Below are 21,068 nucleotides of genomic sequence, written 5' to 3' on the forward strand. Positions count from 1 at the left end.
CCAGCTGCACAGCCTCAGCTTTGCTCTTATCGCTCCACAGGAAATTCAAGCCACCATTTGGAGGCATTGGGCAGTCAGTGTTTGCCTTCTGATCCCCAGCAAAGTCTAGTTTTTGGGTAGTCCCAGCCCACCCCAGGTAACATCAAAGCTCATTCCAGGGCCCACAGGACAACCGATGAAATCAGTGGCCATTCCTATTCCCCTTCCCTACCCACCCCTCCCCTCCAGGCAGAGATTTCAGCAGTCTTGATCCATGGTTTCAATCAAACTACATGCACCAGGGGACAGCACCTGCTTAAATCAGTTCCAAAACAGTTTTAAATAAGTTATTACAACTTGCACAGAGATGTGGCTTGGAAATTGGACTTTTGGCTTTATGACAGGAAGAGGGAAGGCAGAACCATGAGATGCATTTTCTTTTAATACTTGATAGGAATAAATTTGGGAGTGGTTTATCAGGCATATGCACGGCACGTGGCCTCTTGGGTACGTACTTTTTCTCATGGCTGAATCCTTTATTGAGGTTTTAGGTTTGGACTGTGCAGCCTTTGAAGCTGCCAGCTGAGGCTGCTCAGCAGGAGGATGTGTTCAGGACCCAGAACCTAGGGGAGCTTAACCCACTTTGTAAGAGAAACCCACATCACAGGCGTCCCAAATGCCACTTCCATCATCTCATAATCCCCCAGTGCAGGATGCCGTGGCCATTAACGCAGAGATAGTCCCACTCGTGTGGGAGTTTAACCTCTACCCACTTCGGGTCTTTACCCAAGCTTCTCCACAGAGAAAAAGTTTTCCTCACATTAATTTCTAAAGGGTTTTTTGAATGCTGACCACAACTGAAATAGGGCAATAACTCCCCAGGCTTATTCTAGCTGTTTTCAAGTGTCCAGGCTGCTGCTTAAAACCCATTATGGCTTCCAGCTGAAAATGGGAAAACGCCCAGAAGTCTGTATTTCTAATAAATAATTCCGCTGTGGAGCTCTCTTCTCACAGACCCTGGTTAGCCTTTCCGGATTAGCACCCGGGAGGAGATACCTTTTACAACAAGCTGCAGCTTGGTTGTTCACATTCATATGACCACAAATGTCAACCTTCAACCCCAGCATCTTTATTCTCCATGAGGAATCATAAACCACCCCAGAAAGCAGCATTGATGGCAGGGTGCTGCTGCAAGCAGGGGGAGAGGATGCGGCTGGGCTTTGGGTCCCAAGCGTGTTGCAAGCAGAGATGGGCGCCTTCTTCCATCCCTTCTGTCAAAAGGTAATATTGTTTTGCTTTTTGACATTGCAGCCTTTCTGTACAAATAAATCTTGGTTTAAACACAGCTGAAATGTTATGTAAACAGCTTCCAAGAGAAACAGCATGTTTTCACTGTTGATTATATCTGAGCTGCTTGTACACATGAGCAAGTTCCTAAGAACTGCAGAGATTTGCAGCCTCAAATAGCCCCAGATTTTTCCTGTCAAGCCCACTAGCCTCAGTGAAGTTACTCCAGAGATGACTTTGGTCCAAGAAAAAACATTTTAGAAGGAATGTTTCAGAGTGAGGCAAAGCTCAAAGCCATTTGTAAGTCTCATGGGATACCACTAGAGTTAGGATTATCAAAGGAGAAGGCAGTATCATTTTAGCAGAGGTCAGTTTGGCCTGTCCCCAGGCACAGACCAGCGCTGATGGTTTGTGCTGGTCGCTTGGCTATGTCTAAGCTCATGGGGTTTCCTGGCGGTGCTGTGGATACGACCTGATCCTAACGCTGCTGCCCATCGCTCAGGCCATGAGTGGGATATCGTTACCTTTTCCTTGCAAAACACACCAAGCCATTGCCCGGTTCATGGTTCAGCTCCAGCTGAGCCTCCAGCCTGGGTCTCAAACACAGCCAGCTTCATCTCAGGCTGGCCCATGTCCCCAGAACAGTGGCTGTCCCCTCTCCCCACCGCAGTTTGCACAGCTGCAATTTTCCTCAAGGTTTCACAAAAGCTTTCCAGCAACATCTGGATGTGCCGATTACACAATATGATATACTGATGCACTTCACATCTTCACACCCTTCATCAGTGCACATGGAAAAGGCCATATAAGAAAAGCCAGATTTAAGTCTCCAAAATCATCTCTGCACAGAGCTTCTCAACCCAGACAGAAAACAAAGAACACTTACACCAGCACTGTGCTGGACTCCAGCTATGTTTGCATGCAGGTATTTTAAATCCCACCCCATAGTGGAAACCAGCAGCACTATTTCCAGTTAGCTCCGCTACAGCGCAGATATACTGGCTGTGGTTTGGCAGCTGCAGAGTACCCTTGGCCCAAGCCCAGCTAGAGCCAAACCCAACTGCCAGTGTCACGGCTGCACAAACCTCTGCAAGTCATGCCTGCTCGCCAGCGTGACACCAACACATCAACTTCTAAAACTCCTCTGGATGAGACACCGTCTCACACAGCACGAGGCACTGGCATCCTCAGCCCGTTCACCCATAGCTCCTGGTCCCTGCCTGCACCCCATGGCAGCGAGCTCTGCCCAGGCTCACTGGTCACTCTGTCGTTCTGTGCCTTCATAAAAACTGTGTTACTGCTGAAATTCTCCGTGCCAGATGCAGCACAGGCCTGAGCCTACCAGCAGGCTCTCAGGAAAACATAAACTTGGGGAAAATGTGTGCAGTTACTCAAAGCCTGTGGTCAGCAAAGTGGTTTCAGCAGGGAAGCCTCACCATCCTGCTGATGGGCTGGCTCTGGAATATTTGTGCATCTGCTAAACAAAGTCCCTGCCATACCAACAGCACCTAAAAGGACAGTTTTGATTCAAACTTCTGATTATTTTTAATTTGGGCTACTTCTCTAAGTTTTACTACTTTCCCACAGCACAGACAAGAGGGACAGGACTAAAACCCAATGCTTTGTTTGCTTTGGAGTGCAGCTCCACACCTATCTACAGCAACAGGGAAACCTTGACAGGCTCAGCTTCACCAGCTGGAGCCAGGAGCACTCATCCTACCAGGGTGCACATCTAATACATCAGGGACCTCTCCAGGTTGGGGAAAGATGAGCAAAATCAGATCTTTCTCACCTTGCTATTACCATGGAAGCCCTCCTGAAAGGTCCTCAGCTCTTTTTAATACATATAGGCTAAAACTGAGCCAATTAATTCTCCATTGTGGCCAACAGCAGAGACTGATTCACATTCCCCACATGCAATCCTGTCCCCTAAGGCATCTGTGCAGTTACCCCCCCAGCAGCTTTCCGTGCTGTCCAAGGGTGAGGGCTGCCCAGGGAAGCAGAGTTTGGGTTTTCACTTTACCACCTCCCCAACCATCTCTGCCTTGCTGTGCAGCCCAGCAGCGTATCTGCATGTACAAAGCAGAGCATTATGCTTACCAGATGCTCTCAGATAACAACGGGGCTCATTACAAGTAATACTTTTATCTTGCGTAAGTTCACCAAAAAAATATCATATGAGGAAGCCTGTAAAACATGTTGGCTGCCTAATTTATAAAGACATGTTAGATTTTAAAAGTACCTATAGGGACAAGCAAAGTTGTGAACAATCACTGTCAGCATATTGGGATTTCAATCTAATCAAGCCACAACAGCCAAGACACTGCACTTTTCACCTAATTCACATTCACTGAGCAGTTATACTGTTCAGCTCATGGCTCACATTGGGCCAGTTTATATCAATTTTGGAAACACAGCATTCTCTGTGGAACTTCATTTTTATCACCCAGATCCCAACACTGCTCCCAGGGAGCAGGAGCAAGTGCAAGTGTCCTCATTTGTTCCCTCCATGGCAAAGGCAAGTCCTCTAATCTGTAACAAACCCATAACTGTCAGAATATAACCAAAGAAAAAACACCATAAGGTTTGTCCTGCACGTTTGCTAACCACACAGCATCCTCCAAGCAAGGAGCTCTAAAGCAAAGGTGACACACAACATCCTCTAAAAACCAGGCAGGTACCCTCCCTGGGGCAGCCCAGCATCCTGGCCACACACAGGGCACCAGCGCCACCCTGGCTGGGGGAAGAGAGCAACTTTTCAGGGATCCTTTTCCAAAACATAGCTGAAGAGCAGTTGTCTCAAGCATAAATCATCCCTGCTAGGTCCATCACAGCCTCCCATTCCCTTGAGACGACAGCTCTGCAGCAGGTTACAAACAGCAGCTTCCTCCCTGCTTCTCACTGTGGGTGAGCTCTGCCCCACCCTCTGCCTTCCCAGCTAACTTGCCAAAGCTTGCATGAGAAATTAAAGATATTTTTTCCTGTAATGAGGAAGATTTCAGTAGAAACAGTGCAACTTCCCCCGTGTGTCAGCTGTAGAGAGAAAATTGCAATAACAAGCACAGAAGGTCAAACCCAGAGCTAAGCACAGGCCAGATAAGCAATCTCTCAAGCACAGCTTTGAAAGCCCTTGTGAAATAGGAAGGCTTTCCAGTTTCCAAGCTGTCTGTATTTACCTAGTGTGCTAAACCACTATATCCTGTTTGTAAAGAAAAAGAGCAACAGGATTTCAAGTCCAGCACTGCCCCAGCTCAAGAGCTGTGATCCCACCTCCCCTTTGCACACCCAAGCGCCCCAGCACTCCGTCACACAGCAGAGCTGATGGGCGTTAGCAACAGTGCTTTTCACCAACATTACACCAAACTGCATCAATCTGGCATCCCGTTATCCTGTTATCTTATGTCCCATTTATTTTAAATCTCACTCTGTGATCAAACATTATCTTTAGGCACTTGTGCTATTTAAGGGTTAAAATATTTGCTGCTCACACACTTGATGAGGTCAAGACAGATGTTTTGGTGCTGGTTAATCATTAGCAGTAGTTTCCTCAGCATTTCCTGCAAAATAGTAGCTAAAAAAAGGTCACACCAAGACCAGCTCCTTCAGGAGCCTTGTAAGATGCTTTAAATACTTAAAACAGAACATCATTGCAAGTGCAAAAGCAGCTCTTTTGGGATACATTTAAAATGGTTTAAGCTCCACATGAGTGAAGCAAAGTTTGGATAAGATAATGCACCTTGCAGAAACCCGCATACGAAAAACCTGAGTAGCGCTGCAGAAGATAAACCAAGCTGCAAAACCTCCTCATCCAATACAACAGAGCATGGAAAAGACAAGTTAGCCTTTGATTCTCAAAGCAGATGGGTGCACAGAGAAAGGGCATTTTGCCCCCTTCCAGGCCACCCTTTGCTCTGTCCTGGCAGGGGCGGTGGCACCGGGAGCCCTGGCGCTGATGGCACTTACTGAAGGAATCAGCTCTGCTCTCTCGTGCTGCTTCAAAGCTATCCTTCAGGAAAACAGGCACGACTTGTCCCGTGACATTTTTCTGTTGGGCACATCTCCAGAAATCCCCACACAAGTCCCCAGCTGGGGCCAGCACAGGGTGCCCAGGTGGCCACGGAGCCCAGGCCCCGGCGAGGCAGCTCAGACCCATCTGCCTTCCTTCCCCTGCCTCATCCAGGCTCCTAACGCCCAAGCTGCAGGATCAACCCCTCTGCAGGAGGCTGTTGTGCTCTGGATGTTTCCACTCACTTCTCTCACTCCTCAGGGACTTCAGGATGTGCAAAAAAGAAGAAATAATAAAAAAAAGCTATATGAAGAGCTTAACACCATCAGAAAACACTATCCGGAAGAAGGAGCATCACTTGTCCTCACTAGGGAGCTTTTGCAGGTGATGCACAGCTGCAGCAGCTGCTCTGCAGTGGATGTGGTGATTGTGGTGACATCTCTTATGGGACCTGCTTGGGCAGGACAGGACTTGTGTCACCTCTGGGACCGTGGCATTCCTGCCACCCAGCTCCGTCCCCCAGGGTGGGCGAGCACACTGACCCTGCTGTTCGGCACAGCAAGGACGCCAGTGCCTCGGCCACCTCTCCAGCTACCACGGCACGAGAGAGCCCACGTGCTGCAGGTGGGGATGTGGAACCGGGACGCAGATGCTCTGGGCTGCTGCGTGGGCTGCGTTCAAAGGCCTCCAGCAACGAGGCCGCAGGGGTTTCCTGTGCCACATGCTTGGATACGATCGAGACATCTGGCAGAATTACTGCTGAACGGGCTGTTAAAGACACATAGGGACTGACGGACCGTCCCCTCCAAGAGTCATGCACAACAACCCACTCTCCCAAAACCCAACCCAAAGGGCAACAGGGCTATCACTCCTATGGCACGCCCTGCCAGCCAGAGCTTCACCTCGCATGTGGGACAGCAGTGTGGGGAATATTCCACACACCCAGCCCTGAGGTCTTTGGTATATAAATACCCCTGGGGTAGTGTCCTCAGAGAGCTAAAGAAGCTCCTGACTACTCCTTAAAGCTTGGGGCCAGACCCTCCTGTCAAGCTCCCGGCCAAGGACCATGCTCCTGCACACCACAGCTGGGAAGTCTGTTTCTCCAAGGTCATTCTCAGGATGCTGGCAACCATCACACCACTCCCTCGAGGGCACTGAGGAGCTTCCAGCTCCTCCTCACAAACCTCGCTTCCTCCAGCATTCACAAGGAAGAGCTTGTAACCGAGGACAAGCCATCATGATTTGTTGTAGAGCAGATTCCATCCCTTCTCTCTCCTCCACCTTTTCTGGCTGCAGCAACAGCACCATCAGAAGGCCAACACCAAGAGTCAAGGGCAGCTTGGTGAAGCAGAGGGGAACCCACCTCAGCTGCATGCAAGAAGGGTTAAATATATGGAAAATTTACCCTACTGACTCCAGTTGACAGCTATTATTTAGGGTTTAGCAAAGCATTGCAGTCTCCTCAAGATGTTGGACATGTTCCATAAAGCCACCCCCTTTCATATACGCTCCTCCAGGCTGCTGCCAGGTGCTGCTACACTTTACTGTGCAGGGGATTCATGGGCTATAACTACAAACCTTTGCTTCAAGTATGACCTTCAGCATCCCTAAAGGGGCAGAAGTATCTCAATGGACTCCCAAGATAAAACTAAGAAAAAACATTGAGCAGGAAGAAAAGCCATGAGCAGAGGTTGGACCAGGGACCGAAAACCACATCCCCAAGACAGGCGCTCTTATACCCAGCACAGGGGTGTATATTTATACATGTGAAACAAACCTGGCAAACTTGAATATGACTCAATGCTTTTGGAGTTAGAGTTGGTGTGAGCAAGGTCACAAGGAAACCCAGGCTCTGACACCGATACCATCACAAGGCACTTGCCCTCCTGATGCCACAGACTGCACACCAGGGCAGAGCTGTAATATTTACCTGTCCCTACGGGCACAGGGAAAATGAGTTAACTGATCTTATGAAATCTGCTGATTAATGTTTGTAAAGATTCAGAGATGAGAGTTGCTATGTAATTATTTTATAGCACGCCCAAATTCCTTATCAAGAGACCTGGTCATAACCTTAAAGCCTAGAATGCTGTCTTGGTTTAATCCAGCTGTTTTCCAGCCCAATTTAGCAGTAGCTAGGCTAGTACAGTGTAGAACATGACTCATCCAAGCCCTTGAAGGACAAGTCAGGGTTTCAGAGCCCAGCCAAGACTGGACAGATAAAAACTAATGTTAAAATGCAAGGCACATTCTGCATGAGCAGTGCTGGGACCATGTAACATCACTTATACTAAGGCCAAACTCTTGCAGTCATTTTATTCCTAGCTGAGACAAGCCTGGCATGAACTGGTAATTCCACCATGGTGCCTGTGATGGTGCCCCTGGAAGACCCGTATAATGCCAATCCTGGCTATGCCAGCAGCTCACACCACCGGCTCAACAGCAGCAGAGACTGGAGCAACTCAGCACTGAAGGGTTACAGCAGGGGAAAAAAAGCATGTCTTTGTTTGGCATCTGCTGAACCACTTGCTGTGCTGGGGAGGGCAGCGAACGGGAACCCTCCCACTTGCACGGCTAAAATCATGCACGTGCTGTTGGTGCCCTCCGTGTTGCAGGGCCACGAGAGCCGGACACCCTGGAAAGCATTAGTCCGTGAAGGGGATGGGGCTAGGATCGCACATGGCACGCCACGCAGCAGCAGCAAGGTTATTCTTAGAAGGTTGTTTCTCAGGTTAAGCCCTTAATACCCAATTAATTTTTTTTTTTTGCATGTTGCTCTGAACACCTTTCCCTCTGCTTTTGGCACAACGGTGGAATCAGATTTTCCGGCAGAAAAAAAGTCTTCTCTGTAACAAACGTTTTATTTCAGCAACGTGCTAAAGAAGTGCAAAGGGTCATGGGAGCTTTGAGATGACATCAGCCTCTTTACTATTAATCCTGTGTTGAATATTATCCAGGAGAGAGTAATTTTTAATGGGGCCCTGGTTTGTCTTGTTTAAACTTGCACATACCTGAGCTACTTTTAGGCCTAAACCCACAGAAAAGAAAATAATGCAACTTGGCTTTAGTGCAAGCAAGAGAAGTGCTAATTCCACCTTCTTTTTATCTCTGCGTTTACTCAGTAGTACAGAGTAAATACATGAAAATGGAGATTGTTACATTAAGGCACACCTAATAATACTACACCATTCTTAATGCCAATTACCTCTGGAGCCTTTCAACATTGCAATCACTCAAGAGCACACTTCAGATAATACAGCTGATAGAGTAAGTAAAAAAAAGTGGTGTGTTCAGCAGCTATAGGTAAGGCTGACCTTTAATGAGTGAATGTGTTTATCACAGCAGCACACAGGAACCTTTGTTCTGCAGATCTCCAGGGCTTTATTGATAACTGAGCTCAGACACCGTTATTAAATATTATACATTTGTACGTACAAAAGGCAAGCCCCAAGCAGCCAGAAAGAAACTGAGGAACCCCATTACAGTGCTAAAGTTTCAGCTTATCCCAGATTTACAAATAAAACTAGGTGTAAAGGAGCTGAGCAGCTGGGGTAGGCTTGCCCGGTGAGCAAGAGGCAAGGAGGGAACCAGACATCCTGCCTCCAGCATAGCTTGGAGCTGGCTTGGGTCTTGCTCCACATGAGCAGAAACTGCTGAAGGAGATGCAACCATTTGTGCGAGCAGAGGGCCAAAATCCAGCCCATGTGAAGGATGCCGTTGCTGCCGGTAGAGAGGCGTTTTCTCTGCTGGGATGCAGGTTATACAGGTTTCCAGGCCATTTATTAGTAGTGTACAGACATAGCGCTCTCATGGTGTACCAGAAAAGCCTACAGAAAGTGTAAGGTTATATCAGCAATCAAAAGAGACTCTTTTTTACAACCATCTGTCTGCTAGCAATGGAAAAGAGCCCCTCATGAGACTAGCGTCCAGGTCTGACACTGAAGCGCAATTACACGGCCAGACACCACCAGAAGCCAGTGCCGGCAGAGAGGAGACACGGGTCCATGGTTCAGTCCTGCTCCCAAATAACTCACGATATGCCCAAAGCTGACCAAGAGAAACGCAGAGTCAAGTGGGGAAACTCCACAGCTGACAAGCAAGCAAGAGACAGCAGGAACCTGAACTGCTCAGCAGTTCAAGAGGGAGCTTTTAATTCTTGTGCTCTAAATTAGGTCATCAGGTTTGGTTATTTTTGAGATGGAAGGTATGATCTTCCTTTCTAAATATACACGTGGCAGGCTGCCAGGGGGAATGCAAGCCTCCAAAACCAACAGGCAATTCAGCTTTCAGGAGAGAAGCCCTTGGAGACCTCTAGAGTTGTTTGAAAGGTCTTTTTCACGGCAGGGAGAGGAGACCTCAGTAGGTTTTGCAGGTAGGCAGAGCCTACGTTTATGATGCAAACTGTAAAGTGACAGAGCCTTCAAAGCGGAGAAGACGTGTGTAAGCAGAGCAGCCCTGCAGTTCAAACAAGCCACAGCGCTCTTGATTCAACAGCCTCCCGTTAATGAGCGGGACGGTGCCCCGAGGAGAAAGCGAGGAGCTGGCGATACTCACCTTGCCTTTGGATCACTCTCACACCTTTGAATTAGCTCAGCTTGTTTTAAACCTGTTTATGGCCAGACCGCAACGTTACACATTGTCATGAGCTACCCAGGGGCATGGGACCTGTCTGACAGGCGCTCCAGGCTGTGACAAAACCCGCCAGGGCTTTGCTGGAGGAAAGCTCAGGCTCCTCGCAAGGGTGGGATGCTTTGGGAGCCGGTGTGAACACCCACAGTGGCATCGCCCACATCCTGAGACTCATGATATGAGGGGCAAGGCGGCGCTGTGGGCATCATAGGAAGCCCCTCCAAACCAAACCCCCCCACCATTTCCTTCCCCCATCAACCCCAAAGAGTGATTAGATTAATTAAGGGAAGGTGCACTAATGCTGCTTGGGAGCAGTACCAGCCAGGACACCAGAATGCTCCAGACTTAAATGCACCAGAGGCAGACAAAGATAAAACCCCCAACGAGAAACCATCCTCACACATAAGCGTGGCATCAGCTCACAGGACGGGAGCCCCTTCCAGAGCACATCAACAGCTCTGAACAAGGGGTTTCAAGTTTCATAAAAACTACAGCTTTCGAAAACATTGCTTCTCTGCCTTTTGCCCTGAAAATCCAAGATTTCAAACGTTGAGTGGTTCTAAATTTTTGCGCTGGGGATCAAAAAGCATTTAGGAAAAAAAAATGGGGAGGATTATTCAAAAACACATTTCATTGGGTGGGGGGGGAAGTAAGCTGCAACACTTATGCAAGGTGGAGAATTGGCTCAGTGTTCAAAACCAAGGTTTTAGGAGTTGCTAAATTTAAGAAAACACCTTGTTACAACTTATAAAGGCAATTGATTAAATCACAGAATCTGACTCTATGGAAAAAAAAGTTATTGCTTGAGGGGGAGGGGAAGAAATAATTTTTTTTCCAAATGCAAATACGACTAGACTGATTTGTGCCAGAGAATTTTTTTAAAAAAATCTGTTTCTTCTGTGGCACAGACCAGGGAAACCTGGTTTCAGCTCAGAGCTCATGTTTACAGCCTCATCACCAAGCCTCAGAAGGGAAGGTCTAGAGTCAAGGGATGCCACCCCGCTGAGCGTGGTGCAAACTGGGGCCATGTAAGAAGAGCAGCCCAATGGCCTCAAAAAAGTAAAACCACGCTTGCTTGGATTAGCACTTCGGACCAGTTTTGTGAGTGCAATGACTTCTGAATAAGTGCCTAGAAGTTTTCACTGGAGCCATAACAAAGTTAATCCCCGTTGCAAAGACAGGCTCGCCTGTGTTTTATAAGGGAAGGAGCCTATCAGGGGAGATGCAAGTTAAAAGAGCAATACCCATGAATTTTAAAGTCATCTGCACTGCCTTTTATCTACATGTTGCTGAAAACCTGAGCAGGATCATGGCAAATCAGGTCATTTCACACCACAGAGCCATAAAAGAGCTCTCTAGGTCTTGCTGCTCTGCTTAAAGATGGCTTGGGCAGAGCAGCACTCGCAGAGAGACGACCTACCAGCCCTTCCCAGCAGCCTTCCCCGTGCTAATCAGAAACAGCCCTGACTTGGATGCTAAAAACCATTGCTGCTTTGCTGAATGAGGAAAAACCCATCAGCAGGTTTCAAGTGAATTTTTTCTTCTTTCCTATTGGGCTGGATCTAATTAGGAATGGAACAGCACCACCAGAAAGGCTAAAATTAAACTGTCCCTTCAATTAGTGAAACATTGCTGGCAGGAAAGCGGGACCTCTGGGCTGCTGGTTTGCTGTCTGTGTCTTTGGCTTGGCTCTCTGGGAGCACCAGGCACTCCCCTGCTTTCAGAGCCTGCTTGGTAGTTGGATGTTAATTTAATTAAATCAGGATTTTAGCAACAAAATAGGCGACTCTGGAAAATGCTTGAGCAGGGACAGGCTGACTAGTACTATGGTCACTGCCCAAAAGCCAGAGCTGCTCCTCATCCAAGGGATGGAGAAGGGAGATGGAGGTAAAACAAGATTGCTGGTCATGCCGGTGGTTCCCAGCATCCTGAACCTCCACCAAGCATGGAGGGAAAAGGGTCAGCCTGGACCCAAACTAACCTCTTCTACCTTGCCCCATAAAGGAACTTACCACCCAGCCTATATTAAGCCAAAGGAGAGATGCTCTCATGCTAAAATTCATTGAGATTTCACTCAAACCCACTACAATCATCACAAGAAGATTAACAGGTTTAATTACTAGCTCCTGGGTTTGGCTGTTGCTGCCAACTCAGTGCAATACCACATACAGAAGTCCCTCTCCGGGTGCACACATGCTCGAGAACATCAAAAGGCTTGGAGATGCTGCTCGGGAAACCAGGTATTCTAATGCAAATACATCTAGCCCCATTACCCAGAGCTCAAAAGCAAGGCTCAACCAGAAACACAGCTTCTTCAGACTGGGATCCCTTGCAACATCCGGTCTTTCCTGCCTCTAATAAGATCTGGAATTGCCCTGAAAGAGCCTTTCAAAAATAGTTCAGAAGACCTGTTTTTAGACTTCACCTCCCTGCACACACATCTCCACTGAAGGTCACGGGGCAGGAGGTGCTGACAGTCCCATCACCTCTGGATACCTCCTGCCTTGTGACAAGGATGTCACGGGAACCACACAGGGATCATAAAATTCTGAGTATCACCTTCATTTTACATTCCCTTGAAAAATGGCTTGCCTGAAGCAGGATTACAGAACACAACCCACTACTTCTCAGTGTGCCATACTGGGACGTGGCAGACTCCAGGTTTCCTATCACAAATCAGCAGCTCCCCCCACCCATGCTGCAAAAAAAGCTTCTGCTCAACGTCTCAAAATGAGTGACTGATGAGGAACATGTCAGTTTTTCACTAAAAAGCAAATTCTCCCAAAAGACTGCAAGACTTATAAAGAGTGGACCCAAACAATGGCAAAAGAAGAGGCCATTCCTGTGCTCTCTTAACGGGGTGTTAAATTATCCCAATTACATGTGTTGCAATGTCACATATTTAGCTCTGTAACAAGCAGTAAAATCTTGGCATCGCTTTTGGCCAAAGGCAATTGCTTATCAAATGCACTGTCAGAGAAAAATGATAACTATTTCCTAATGCATTAGAGGAATTTTGCACTAGATGCAGAGCTTCATTAGCCAGAGACAAATCCATTGTGATTGCATGGCTTTAATCCATGTGGGGTCTAAGGCGGCACTGGGAGAGCACGCTGATGGCAGGGAGGTCTGTGGAAAGAGGCTCCTGTTGAAAATGAGATGAGCAGAGCGCAGCCAAGGGCACACGCACTGATGCGTGTTAATTTACTCGTGCTGCTTTTTATTATTTATTTAGAAAGCTTGCGTTCTGCATCCAGTGAGCTGCAAAGAGGGAACATCAGCAGCACAGAAAGGATTTGTAAGCGTTCATTACACTATATGAAGTGTTTACAGAATCATAGATTACTTCGTTTGGAAAAGACCCTTAAGATAATTGAATCCAACCATTAACCTAACATTACCAAGTCCACCACTTCAGCAAGAGGAGGGGCTGCAGGAGGAATCAGCAAAGCTGGGATGGGTGCCCCAGGTGTGGCTGCCTCCAGCCCACAGCGGCCAGACACTGCACCCTGGGCAAGCACAGCAATCCTGCAGCCCCAGCCAAGCACAACCCTACCCTTCCTACCCATACCCACCTGTCAAAGGGCAAATAAAGATGATCATCTACCCTGAACCACATCCAGATCTTTGCTGGATACACGACACACTGATTTATTCTGTTTGGAAAGCCAGAAGCACTGCAATATCAGCATTGCTCTAAACCACACAGGCACTCTCAGATTTAGTTTAGCGATTTGTTTCAACTTGGTTTGGAAATCCTGTAGCGACAGCTACAGCCTCCCCCAGCACTTCAGCAGCTCCACATCCCAACCCTGCTGGAACCTGGATGAGAGGAGCCTGCACTGAAGGGAAAAATAACAGGGGGAAGGAAGAAAGTTAGCTGAACTTTCTTTAACCCCAGAAAGAGTGCAAAGGGATTTCTTATTTTCTTCCCTCTGGTTTGTCCATCCCTAATTAGTATCTCAGAGAAAGCCATGTCGGTATTTCGTAACCCTCCTAGATCCAGGAGACTCAGCCAGGATTGCTTGGTGTTGCAGAAATTTATAATTTATGCCCCATCCTCCCAGCACTTCTCCCAGGCCAGACCATGGGGTGTGCCAGGGGCCAAACTGCCAGACATCAAAGCACACTTTGGCCCAAAGAGTCCTAAAAAAGGTGACTGAAACAGGATCTTCTGGGAGCTGGAGTGCCCTGGCCTGAAACCAGCTCTGGCAACACGCTGGGTCATACCAACCACAGAAATACAAGGACTTTATCATCCAAAGGTTGGCCCATAAGTGAGATACAGCACAACTAATGCTAGCAGCTTTCAGTGGGGACAATCCTCCAAAGTTTTGTCCATTTAAGCTCAAGGGTGAGATGCTCAGCTTGGGAGGTTTCATCCACCCAAGGCACAGCTCCTATAGATGCAACAGACTGAGGTGGAGCAGGAAGGATGCAACCTGCTGCCTCCCAAAACCGCAGGGCTAGCAGTTGGTTTGAGGGAATGCAAGTACTTCTGCTATCAACTACTAGAAAGCAGGATTTCTACTCAGAATGGATATTTATAGGTGTTTCCCGGGAGTGCTGTGGCAGGGAACCACAGACAGAGTCTGTAAGTTTGGGGAAGACTAAAGCAAGTTTAGCTGCATTCAGACTTTAAGGACTACTTACTGGAAATGGGCATGTCAGGATTAGTTATGAATAACAGCCAGTTTAAATGAAAAACATAAAATTCTAGTCTTGCCATTAAATATTCACAACTGAAGTCAGCTCTAAGCTACGCTTAAACAGTTCAGGGAAAAAAAAAATCAGTGCTAAAAGGTCTGTTACCCAATCAAGAGGGTTAAAAATGCCATGACTTGCTAACAAGCCAAAGTATGGGATTGCTTATGCAGAAGCCTTCCCGTTCTCTTGGATCAAAGTGCTTGAAAGGAATCTTGTCAATTCACCAGTTCCTCCCACTCAAGGGCTACCAAGATGGGGCCAGTACACGCCTTTGTGGATGGCAGAAGATTTTAGACCAGATGTTATCAACCAGCGTAACTCCCCTGGGTTCATCTTCAGAGCAACAGCATGGCTTTACAACCCGTAGCATCTGGCTCGCCGGGACTTCCTACTGACGGGAAGGTTGTAAGAGGTGTCCTTAATATATATCACACCCCCCCAGAGCACACCCACCACAACAGGGCTCACAGATGACTTCTCCTGGAGAAGTGCAGTCATTAACAGCTAGAGGAGGGGTCTCCATGGGAGGGATTTACTCCAAAAGAGACATCCTTCCTGATAATGTGTTCCCGTTTCCTTTTGCCTATTAACATCTGGGGTGTATTTATAGGTAGCCAATTTAGCGATTCCACATACGGTGCTGCAGCATTGCCTTTTTCAAGCCCTAGCACTTGCTTGCGTGCACTCAAAGCGTGCAGAGAAACCCTTCTTCTGGAAGCCAATAAGAAACGATCCCCAGCACTTTATAAAGTTGAACAAGGAGTTGCTAAAATGTGAAGAAACAACAGGAAAAAGGAATATAACTGAATAAAGTGGTGCAACAGCTCTGGGAAAAAAAAAGGCAAAAAATATCAAGTTTGTATAAGATATTCCGAAACCGGGTGTCAGTCCATCATGTTTTGTATTAAACCCAGATGTATATCATCTTCTCATCAAAGAGAAGTGGCTGTAGTTGTTACAGTCGGCCAGCTGGTTTTAAGCTCCCCTTTTCCCCGCAGTGTAATATATCCCGTGCTTGTTGGAGCTTACGTCCCATGGAATATCTTTGCAATTTGTAACCAGCGCACAATACAGCTCAGCTGTAATTTCATAAATCACCCTGGAGCCTCCGTTTAATAATAAATCTTCTGATAGCTCTGGATTGCAAGGGACCAAATAAAGGTCTGAAAGGGGATTTTTTTTTTTTTTTGCCTAAGAGAAAGAGATACAAAGACATTTGCAAAATCCACAAGGGGTCAGTGTCTTGGCAGAAATCCTCCTTCAACGTCGAGGAGCACAAGCATGGTCTCAACTTCAGGATGTTTTTAATACTCCAAGACAAGGGTAGGATTTGTGGGGGCAGGGGGTTGATTTTGATGTTTCTCCTTCCCTCTCTTTTTAATGAAAAAAGGAACTCAAGCAGCAATTCTGCTTTGCTGCACTATTTTCCTGCCTGCTTCGGTACAAGTGACCTCTTAGGAGTGGGAACACCCAGCCAGAGCCCTGAAGGGGGATGCTGACCTTGGACCCGCATTGCTCAACCAGGATGGATGTTGGGGACCATGCAGGGAGGGGGCTCGGCACCACCAGCCTTCCCAGAGGAACTCCCCGCTGCTCAGAAACCTCCCCCATGGTGGGAGAGCAATGCCAGAAATGGACAGCAGGATCACCGCGCCTTGGGTTCGCCCACCCCCTCCACACTGGTGCAAGTCCACGGCAAGCTCGGGGCTCGCCTCTGGTGCTTCCCAGTTTGGTGGCATCGCCCCCACTGCGCCTGGGGACACCAGCCCAGCCTGGGCACGAGTTCGGATGGAGCAACACGAGGCTGCACAGCAAAGTGGCAGTGGATCAGCAAGGACCCAAGTCTGCCCAAACCCACATCTGACCCTGGGGCCTGCGGTGCAGTGAAGTTGTGTACACACAACGCCTTGCAGCATCGTACAGAGCTTTAAATATCAGCCTCTAAATCCTCCTCCCTCCTTGATCCACCTGAGGGGTACTTTACCAACAGCAGGTCTAGACAAGGAGGGAACAGAACATTACCCAGCTCATCTCAAAATAATAATCCTAGAGGTGTTCTTAAAACAAGTGAACATCTTGTTCAACATTGCTCCAGTGGCTTTCGTTCGCAGCCACGTACAAAGCAGGCTGAGCTTTGGAACTTCATCTGCTACATTTCCCTATACCATTTTCCTGCCCACGTGGAAGATTGCAGGATTGTTTTGCAGATGTTTTCTGTTGACTCAAGGACCACTGCTCCAAGAGGTGATGTCTGGAGGCTTTATGCGCATTTACTTTGTTTCCCTTTCTACGATGCATTGTACTGAATCAGCTCAAACACACAGAGGGAGGGTTTCTTAAAGGGGGAGCGTAGGTTGGTGAGGGAGGGAGGATTGCCCAAGTCTTATTCGAGGCGCAGCTCTGACCTCCTACCTCCCCACACCATCATTTGTCTTGAAGGAAACATGTTTCACAACATCACATTAAAAGTTAAAGCAAGCTGCGAGGTAGTTTAATAAACCAAAGTTTATAGGTGTTAAGCTGATATCAAAAACCTCCTGGAAATTTAATCTCAGCTTGCTTAGTTTCAGAGTAAAAATGTACAGCCATCTTGGCCAACTCCAAAATCATCGCACAGCTCCTTTTTATCTTGCTTGATACCAACTCGCACGCACACTTTCATGAGATATTTATTAATGCAAGAATTCAAGGGCATGTCTATAAAGTTGGTTTTTTAAAAAAAAATATTGAGGTGAGTTCCTATCAGGGCACCACACACTTGAAGTCACCTCAGTTGTTGAAAGGCTTCCTGCCCAAGTAACTACACATGCACTGCTATTTAATAGGTTACTTATACCAATAGCAGCATAAATACTGCGTATTTAAGGCTGGCCTACTGAGCCCAGCACAGGTTTGACCCAGCTGGGTGATGTGTCAGCTTTCAGGGACTGACAAAACTGGGAAGCAGAGAGGAAAAATAAAGTCTCCCGTCATTTCCCCCTGGATAGAGGGCTGCAATCCTGCAGAGAAATTCGCCGTTCGGGAACTGCTGGAGGTTTATATGTGCAGGACACCAGTGGCACCTTCGCACTTTGTGCCCGTGGAAGTACTGTGGGGGAGTGCAAGGAGAGGGAACCCATGTAAGGACATGGTACCTCAGTCCCCAGACCCCAGGTGCAGAGGAAGGTGCTTTCAGGCCCCAAGGGAGCAGAGCAGAGCTCCAGCAGTGCCTTGCACCAAGCGAAGGACCTGGGCACAAGCAGCAGGCCACAGCTTGAAGTTACAAACAGTTATTTCCAAAGCAGGGTTAGCAGGCACTGGCTGCACATACCAGGAATAAGTATACTCATTTTATTAAACAGAGTCCACTGGAAGCAGAACCTCAGTTTTTCTGTTATCTGCTTCTTGGGATTTACAATAACTTTACACACAAGACAGGAGAAACTATACATGGCAACTATCTATGGACAGATCTCACAGATCTTTCCCCACAGACACAAGGGGAGGAAACAGCAAAAGCAAGGGACACTAAAACGATCAGCTGAACTCAAAGAAAAGCCCAGGACATTAAAAACATTTTTATCAGAAAAATCTGATCCCATGGAACTGGAATTATTTGCAAGACTACAGCCTTCTGGACTAAGCTGTAGGTGAAAGCAGCAAAGATGGGCATTTTTCAAACTAGACTTAGTTTCTTCATGACTTTTAAAGCAGGAAAGACAGGCAGGAACTCCAGTGCTACAGGACAGAGGAGTTCTTGGTTCATAAGAGCATTCTGGGCATCGTGTCTCTGGAGAAGTAATTTAGACGCTTCTTTGAGACTTCATCCTTCAGTCCCCATGTGAAAGTCTCCAGATAAAAATTTGGTGGTGCTCACAGCTTGCAGATCCAACTCATTAGCTCTTCACCATGCACATGTCAGAGCCTAGTGACAGGTCACACAGCAAGCTGCACCCCAGCCAGACATCCTGCTCCAAACACCACACATCCCAGAAGATACAGATGGATTTGCCTCCTGCTCTAACCCATGCCTTCATCTTACATTGTTTCATAGCGTTTGCCTCCAACCTGAAGAGAAGGAAAGCCTTGCCAATGAACTGACGCAACATCTCAAGCAGCTGAACCCCTTTCTACTTCCCCTTGCCAAGTATCATCACCCACGGAGGCAGACTTCAGATGCCAAAGGTGCGTTTTTCCAAGGAACTGGTTCCTTGGCTTGCCCAAGAGGCTCCGAGCAGTCTGTCGCTGGGACTACATGGACCCAAGAGGAAGCAGCGGAGTTTTCAGAAGTACTTCAGATCAGCAACGTCAAAGGTTCCTTCCAGCCATTTTCCAGAGCAGGGCATAGGTCCTATAGGGGATTACTCTGCAAACACACAACCAACTGGAGGAGGAGGGGGAGGATTAGCCCTTATGAAATACCAGAAGCAATGACCAGAGGGGCATCTTGTGCAGTTCACCACATGGTGCAGAAAAACTCAGCAGGGACTTTCCTGCTGGGAGACATTTTGAGCAAAGCAGAACAGTCTTATTGACCATCTATGTGCAACTGTTCCTCAAAAAAGCTGCAAGTGAAGCAGCTAAAAACCAGATGAGCATAGGGAGAGAAGTATGAGGGACGTTTTAGAAAGAAAGTCATCAAACCCCCAAGATTAGAGCATTGAAGGCATTCCCACATGCTTAACTTGTTTCACTAGAACTGAGGAAAAACATATGTAGGAGGAAAAAAGCTTTTTAAAGTTTCTCATGCCAAGGGTTCAACTCAAAGAGTGTCAGTTTGCGGGGAGCCTCCTCCGCTTCACAGCGCAGTCAGGACTGGGGGAACCCCCTGAGCACTGCGGGACCCTGGGCTTCATGGGGCAGCTTGAAGAAAAGCATCAGGACATGGGTCACTAAAGGATTTCTAAACATCATATGCTTCAGTTTCCGGCTTTATCTATTTATGAGACTTCAGAGATCTGAACTGGAAGAAAGTGAACTGAGCCTGAGACAGAAAGACTACAGTAGTTCAAAACATGGACTGTTCAAGGGAAACGCTTCAAAACAAATCACCCTTAGAGACTACTTTCCATTGATATGGTTGTTCACCTCCACCACCTTTGCCATAAGATCCAGGACTGAAATCCTGCTTGAAAGAGGCTGATCCCCTAACCATTCATGCATAGACCATGGTGTCCAGAGGGGTGGAGTAGGTAGGAGCTCCTGAGGCACCATGACTTCTGTTTTTCCAGGCAGGCACAAACAGGCTAAGATGCAGAAGAGACCACACATAGACCACACATGGCCTGAAGAGGAGAGAAAGGAGGATTCTGCAGAATTCAGATTTTCAGCAGAAAAAAATAAGGAGTTCCTGCCAAAACCTCTAATGTGTTTTAACTTTTTTCTTGGTCTTCCAAGGACAAAGAAGATATCTCCATAGGAAAAATGACCCCTTCCCTGTGGAAACTGTACATATGACTCCAAAGAGTATGCAGACCTCCACAGAGGTGAGCAGAGAGAAGGGTGCTGCAAGGTCCCAGCTGCAGCAGTGCCAAACGCATCATGTAGAGATGATGTCTCTTACAGATCCAGCACCAAACCATTGTATCTAGAAATTCACACACTTGGGATTTTTAAGAAGTAACAATGAGTTAATTATTGACTCACCAAAGCTATTTTTAAACAGCTGCTCTGACAAAGAACAACTGCAGAAGCTGTTACAGCATCAGCTCCCCTGGACTGATGGTCCCACTCAATCCCCACCATGCGATCTGGACCATCAGATGGCTTACAAAGTCCTTAGAAGAAAGAGAAAAACATACCGAATTCCCCAGCATTTGAATCATGTAAGTGTTTGCCAAGAACAGGCCTCCCTCGTTACAGTTTCATAATTCTTCAATCCTTTCAGACTCACTCAGACACCATTTGGGTAATAATTAACTGTTCCCAGCGCTCAGCGCCTGCTCAGCTGAGCTCTGCATGTTGAAGCTTGGCATGCAAGACCTTCAAAATTAACAGCACTGCAAAGTTTATTTCTGTTAATTATGCTATTTTGCAAAGAGAAGAGGAAGGAAAGCAATTTCCAGAGACTAGTGGGGGTATTCTTCTCAGCCTTCCCCCCAGCGTCCTATGGGAGGAGGCACTTAATCATAGAATCATTAGGGTTGGAAAAGACCTTTAAGATCATCAGTCCAGCCATCAACCCAACACCACCATGCCCTGAAGTGCCACATATACACTTTTTTTGGACACCCCCAGGGATGGTGACTCCCCCACCTCTCTGGGCAGCCTGTGCCAGGGCCTGACAGCTCTTGCAGCAAATAAATTTTCCCTAATCTCCAACCTAAACCTCCCCTGACGCAGCTTGAGGCCGTTTCCTCTCATCCTGTCACTGGTGACTTGGGAGCAGAGACCAGCCCCCCCCTCACTCCAGCCCCTCTCAGGCAGCTGCAGAGAGCGAGAAGGGCTCCCCTCAGCCCCCTCTTCTCCAGGCTAAACCCCC

At 47.5% G+C, this 21,068-nt stretch overlaps 1 long non-coding RNA gene across 1 annotated transcript in view; it reads right to left on the bottom strand.

Moving 5' to 3' along the window:
• The window catches only part of LOC135314175 (uncharacterized), an 87,728-nt gene extending 67,250 nt beyond the window's left edge, over positions 1-20,478 (bottom strand). The window contains exon 1 of the long non-coding RNA XR_010373627.1: positions 20,389-20,478. This is a non-coding gene — a long non-coding RNA (uncharacterized LOC135314175). The remainder of the gene's footprint in view (positions 1-20,388) is intronic.
• Positions 20,479-21,068: the final 590 nt, after the last annotated feature.

Source organism: Phalacrocorax carbo, chromosome 7 (genome assembly GCF_963921805.1).
Source record: "Phalacrocorax carbo chromosome 7, bPhaCar2.1, whole genome shotgun sequence".
NCBI classification, from domain to species: domain Eukaryota; kingdom Metazoa; phylum Chordata; class Aves; order Suliformes; family Phalacrocoracidae; genus Phalacrocorax; species Phalacrocorax carbo.